Raw genomic sequence first — 6,090 nt, forward strand, 5'->3', positions numbered from 1 at the left:
GCTACAAGAAGAGGTCAGCCTAGGTCCCTGAGTTACAAGTTGGAAGAAAGATGCCACCTCACCCACATGGGGATCTTAAGTAAGTGAGAAGTAAACTAGTATTGGGTTATTCCACTGTTACTCAGAGACTGTAGTTAGTATTCATGTCCATGACTAATAAACAACTTTTAGAATGTTGAAATTTTCTAAAATAAGTTTAAGTGTGAGGCTTACATAATAAATGCACCGTAAATGGATGGAGATGAATATGCATCCAATTGAGTTCAAGGAAACCTAACTGGCCCAAAGGGGAACAGATTCCAGACTTTATATGTGGGTAAATGGGGACTTCTTGCAGCTACAAAGGCGCAAAAGAGGAGAGGTGCACAGGGAGTACCATTCCAAACCCTTGGACCTGCCAATCAAGGAGGGGGCCTTTATTTTTTTTCATTTATTTATTTATTTTTAACAAGCTTTAGTTCACTTTATTTTTCTTGTATAAAACTAGGTGGTGGCCGCAGCTGGAGCCTGAGTCCTCTGCATGGAGACTGGTGTGGGTCTTCACAAGATGGTCAGTGAATTCCTGTTATGGAGACTTGGTGAACACCATCTCCTCCCAGATGTCAGGGGTGAGACAGCTGTAGATCTTGGAGATGGCAGCAAAAGTAGTCTTAGCAAAGTTCCCCAGGGTGGCAGTGCAGCCTCTGGCCAAGGTGTGACAGTCGTTGATACCAGCCATCATCAGTAGCTTCTTGGGCACAGGGGCTGAAACAATGCCAGTGCCTCTGAGGGCAGGGATGACACGCACCAGCACAGAGCCACAGGGGCCAGTCACCTTGCATGGGACAGTGTGGGGCTTGCTGATCTTGTTCCCCCAGTAGCCTCGCCTCACGGGGACGATGGAAAGCTTGGCCAGGATAATGGCCCCACGGATGGCAGTGGCAACCTCCATGGAGCACTTGACACCCAGGCCGACGTGTCCGTTGTAATCTCCGATGGCAACAAATGCCTTGAACCTGGTCTGCTGGCCAGCACGGGTCTGCTTTTGCACAGGCATGATCTTCAGAACCTCGTCCTCGAGGGATAAGAAATCAATGATCTCAGATTCCTTGACAGGCAGAGAGAAGAGATAGATCTCCTCCAGGGACTTGATTTTCATGTCCTTTACCAGGCGGCCCAGCTTGGTGACGGGGATCCACTCCTTGTCCTCGGCATTGAATCCGCAAGCTCCGCGGCCTTGACCCCGGCCCCCACCACGGCCACCACAATGGCCCAGAATGCCACTGCCGAAGCCACCGCTGAAGCCGCCGCGGTCTCCCATTCCAGGGCCTCCAGGGCCTCCAGGGCCCCCAGGGCCCCCAGCCTCCTGCAGCACCGGCGTCATCCGCCATTTGGTGTTCTCTTGGAGAAGAAGCAAGGAGGGGGCCTTTGGAAGGAATAGCCAGAGTGCACTAACTCACGAAAAGGGACTTCCACTGCTGTGTGTGGGTGGGGCTGGGAAAGGAAGAAGGAGAATCCACAGCAGGAGGAAAAGGCAAGTAATCTGGACCACCACAGCTCAATTCAATACAGGTAAGCAGGCAAGCTTCAGCAGGGCCTCCAGCGTGCAAAACCCAAGGGTGTACCCAGGCCTGGCGATGAGAAGTTGGGATGACCATGAAGAGCGTTTCAGTAACTTGGGGGCAGTGTGAGCAATGGCAGCAGAAGCTCCAGAAGCACCAGTCTTCCAAGGCAGAAGAGCAGGAACGTTGAGCCAGCTGGGGCAGGCTGAGGCTCTGGGAGGGCCACGGCATGAAGGGAGGCTTGGAGGAGCTCCGGTTTAAGGTAAGCGTTGAGGACTGAGGAAGGGGCAGGGCTGCAGGCCCAGTGATCCAAACAGTGCAAGAAGCAAGGAAATTGTGAGAATTTACTGTATCCTTCTCCTACCAGGACTGTTCTAGAAGACAGTTTACTGGTTCTGCATATAGCCATATTCTAGAATCCATTAAAGCCAGAAGAGGAATCCAGATGCACACATTTTAACAGGATGTGGCTGTCTTCTCACTCCTCCTTTCCACCTCCCTTTCCCTGGGAGAGCTTCAGGGAGTTGGCAAACATGAACAAGAAAATCATGCCACAGGAATAGGCAGGCCTTGCTGGTCCCCCTTCATGGGATGGGTAGACCCCATTGCCGGCTGCCTACCACATTGCTCATACCTACTATCTACACTCACGAGGGGAAAAAATTTCTTCCTCATATGCCTCTCTCTTTTGTCATCATAAAGCCTGTTTTCCTTCTGTCACATTCTGTGCATCTGCTAAGGAAAGGGGCTGGATATTTGTTGTAGATCATTTGGCCTGTACCCCACAAATGAGAAACACAGGCTTAACTGTGCACCCGGGCTGACATGGAGATAAGACAGCAGGACTTGTGCACCAGCCCTCCAAAAGTTTAGCCTTCCTCTTTTACCTCAAGCTAGCGGATGTTATGAATAAAGGGTAAGATTTTATTCACTCAAAAATATTTATTGAGTACAGTGGTGCAAAACACTGGAATAGCTCTTTTGGAAACTCTAATGTAGACATTGTTCCTGCACCCGTGGGGCCGGCTTATGGTATGACAGAGGAGATAAGAAATAGTTTCCAGTAAGTTTAATGTAAGGAAGAATGTATTATGTGCCCAAAAGATGAAGAAACAAAATGCCGTGAGGGCTAATTCAGAGGAAGAGGAGATTACTCTCAGTTGGATTCAGGATCATAAAGTATCGGTGTATGCGGCATACATCATCTAAATACTTCAGGTGGAAGCTAAGGCTGTTAGATGATGACACAAGTTCATGGAGCCAGTGATGGAGCCAACAAAGCCTTGAGCCCCTTTCTTCCGAATCCAAGTCTTTGCCCACCCTGCTATGCTATGCTGCTTCTTGGCAGCTTAGTCAAGGGGCTGCCTGAAACAAATTACCTGCTGTTCTAGATTCAGCCAATCAATGCATCAACATGAGGAAGTTCATGAGCTTGGGAAGCTTACCAATCTAGCAGAGCAGGTCAAAGGCATACATGTGCATTTCCATATTCTAAGATACAACTAACCTCAGAAAACATAGAGGATATGTTAGATACACTAGATTGATATATTTAACCCATTATCAACCTGCAAGATTTAGCAGGAGGAGAAGGGTGACAGTTTAGTGGGTATTGAGCAGATGAAAGAGGGAAAAGGGACAAAAAGAGAAGATCTCAGAGGCCAGTGGTCTGGATAATCTTAGGTGGTAGATCCAGGACAGAGAACTTGTCTCCATAAAACCTAGAACCAGTGCTGGGTTCTCAACAAGTACTCAGTTTAAAAGGTCTACACAGTAAGAGACAGAGTGAGGGAGGATGGGGGAAAGGGGAGTGTCACTTGGTGTTTTGCTCCTGGTCCCAACCCCCTACATTTAATGGAATACTGACTTTCTGTAGTGACCTGTAAAACCTTCATGCTCCCATCCCCCTCCAACATAATACTCAGAGATCTGTCTACCTCCTCTTGGAACTCATTCATGCAGTGACTTATCCCAATATCAAGTGAACCTGACAACTGCCATTCACTGGTGATTAGGAGTGGGACTGCTGTCCAGAATCCACAAGACGACCTGCAGCCTCAGGGACTGAGCCACCCCTACCCTTGCTGCTGTAGGGCAATGCCTGTCTTACTAACATCCCCTTCTCTTTCCAGAAACTTAACCACTATGGGCAAGTAAGGAGAGTAAGGGAACTCAGAGACCTTGTTCATTTAACTCGACTAACAGATTTGCAAGTCCAAACTTTGGTATTCTTATTTGCTCTGAAGCCCCAAAGTAGTAGTACCCAAAATATAGTAGAATACTATATTGCTGTGGAAAAGGAGAAAGGAAACTAACCTTTGTGTTATGTTTATGACAATAAAAAACAGCAGTAATAACCTAACACTTACAAAAAAAAAGTCCCTTAGTGCCAGGCTCTGGAATACCCTCTCTATAAGCCTATGGGATAGACTGTCCCCGTTTTATAAAGAAAACTGGCTCTCAGAGAGAGAGATTAAGTGCCTTGCCAAGGGTTACAGCAGAATCCTAAGTGCAGAAGCCAGCATTGAATTCAGGTCTTTCTGATTCCAAAGTTCCTTCCAGAAACCAAACTGCCTCTATGTAGAGAAAGAGCTTTATTTTAACTGTAACAAAATAAAAATATCCCAGAAGAGTATCCGAGTGTGTGGGGGCTTGTGGAGGAGGGGAGCAGTTGGTCACAAATGGAGCATTTGAGTATCATTGTTATTGCCACCACCACCACCACCTTAGGGAATACCTTGCATACTGTAAGGAACTTCTATGCTTTCTTTTTGTGCTCAGTGGGAATCATGTTTCACTTTTTCTCCTAGGAGGCTCAGAGACAAATTTAAAGTTCCTCTTTAATAACTGTCTAGTACTCCACATACATATCAGCGTTCTTATTTTCTTCTCATCTTGACCCAAGATTGCTATTTCTATTTTAACTTGTTGTAATCACTTATTCATCATTTTTGTATTTATTTCTTATATGGATTCTCATGAGACTCCTCAAAACTTTAGTGGAATAAGGTATGCATGATATTAATTGAAACATAACTTACCTGGATAGAACTTTCATCTGTAGCATCACACAGATTCTTTAGTCCTTTGAATTCTATTGCTAGCAAATCTGAAAAAAAAGAAAAAAAATCAAGACACCATCTGGCTGTCTTTGGAAAGACAGAGGTAATTCAGGTCTTTGATCTGCTCTGCATATGGACTGGGAGAGGGAGAGAGGACCAAATCTCCCTGACACAGACAATCACTTGCTTTATTAAACAAGTGTCTTGTATTATACACAGAGAGTAGTGCATTATGTGGACGCACAAGAAAAAAATATGATGAAAAGTAGATACTGAGCATACTGAGTACTCTGGGTTTCGAAACATTAACGTCACAGCTGTTTCTAATAATTTTTCTCTAACTGCAAGCTTATATCCACAATATGTACTAATGTAACTGTAACTGCCCCAAAATGTTTTTCTTTTTTTTTAAACGGAGTCTTCTTAGAAATAACTATGCAACTGAGAGCCCATAACCATCTTAGATCACTACCCCATACACAGGTTATGTTGCATTATTTTTTGGTCTGCTATGACTGAAGATGGGGCAGTTTGAAACAGCTGACCTACTTAAAAACTTGTGAAATATGCCTTTCCAAACAACAATAACAAAACAAAAGAGAACCTCATTAATGAGAGAAGTCAAGAAAGTTATTAGGTGGTGTGCTCTGGGCTTTTAAATGGCAATGGCAATGGGGGAGAAGTGCATTCCTAACCCATATCTGGGGCGATGGTAATGGTAACAGGTCGTGGGAAGCTGACTGAGAAATCTCTGCTGGCTGCCCCAGGGCTTGGGGAGATTTAAGTCTTCTGTTTGAGGGTTGCCTTATATAATTAAAACTCGGGTTTACCTGCACTCGAGTGCAAAGAAAACGTGTGTTACTCTTCCTTTCAGGTTCCTCCTTCTAATTACCTTTCATTTGCAATTGTCTCCTTCCATCCAGTAGATGCTTCCTTTTCCAGATGGTTTTATATTTTTGTGAAGGGTTGGGAGACTTCTTCCTTTAGAGCCTCCCCGCGTAGGTTTGACGGAGTCAGAAGCCAATGCCTTCTCTGAGGCTGGTTCTCCTGCGCGACTCGGGGTCGCCTTCATTGCGCCCGCAGATCAGGACAACCTACACGACTTCCCTTTCAGCCTAAGTTGCGTGGGCCGGCGCCCAACTCAAGCTTCCGCCGGGGGCTGCGGAGTCCACTGCTGCTGCCCGCGGCGACGAGGTGGGGGGGGGGCGGTCAGCTCGGAGCCGAGTACAGGGCGTGGGGCCGGGGCCGAGCCTGAGCCTGCCAGACGTGCCGGGCGAGGCTTCTCGGCCTCGGGCCGGGATAGGGCAGTGCGGCCGACGCTGCCAAGGGCGCCCCGTGCCCCCACCCGGCGCTCCGGCTGCGCCCACCGGCCCGAAGTATGGCGGGCTCCGCGGAGCCTAAACGCCCACGAGCTCCTCCCTGGAGGAGGTCGCAGGCCAGGGCCTGAATTACTTCAAAATTCTGGGCGGGCTGAAAACAGGCACACA

The 6,090-nt window shown here is 47.2% G+C and overlaps 1 pseudogene; it reads right to left on the bottom strand.

Moving 5' to 3' along the window:
- Nucleotides 1-483: 483 nt before the first annotated feature.
- On the bottom strand, nt 484-1,370 carry LOC114213045 (small ribosomal subunit protein uS5 pseudogene; annotated as a pseudogene).
- Nucleotides 1,371-6,090: the final 4,720 nt, after the last annotated feature.

The sequence above is a fragment of the Eumetopias jubatus genome, unplaced genomic scaffold (genome assembly GCF_037043125.1).
Source record: "Eumetopias jubatus isolate StellerSeaLion01/CBP00866 unplaced genomic scaffold, mEumJub1_p1.0 scaffold_6, whole genome shotgun sequence".
Classification (NCBI taxonomy): Eukaryota; Metazoa; Chordata; class Mammalia; order Carnivora; family Otariidae; genus Eumetopias; species Eumetopias jubatus.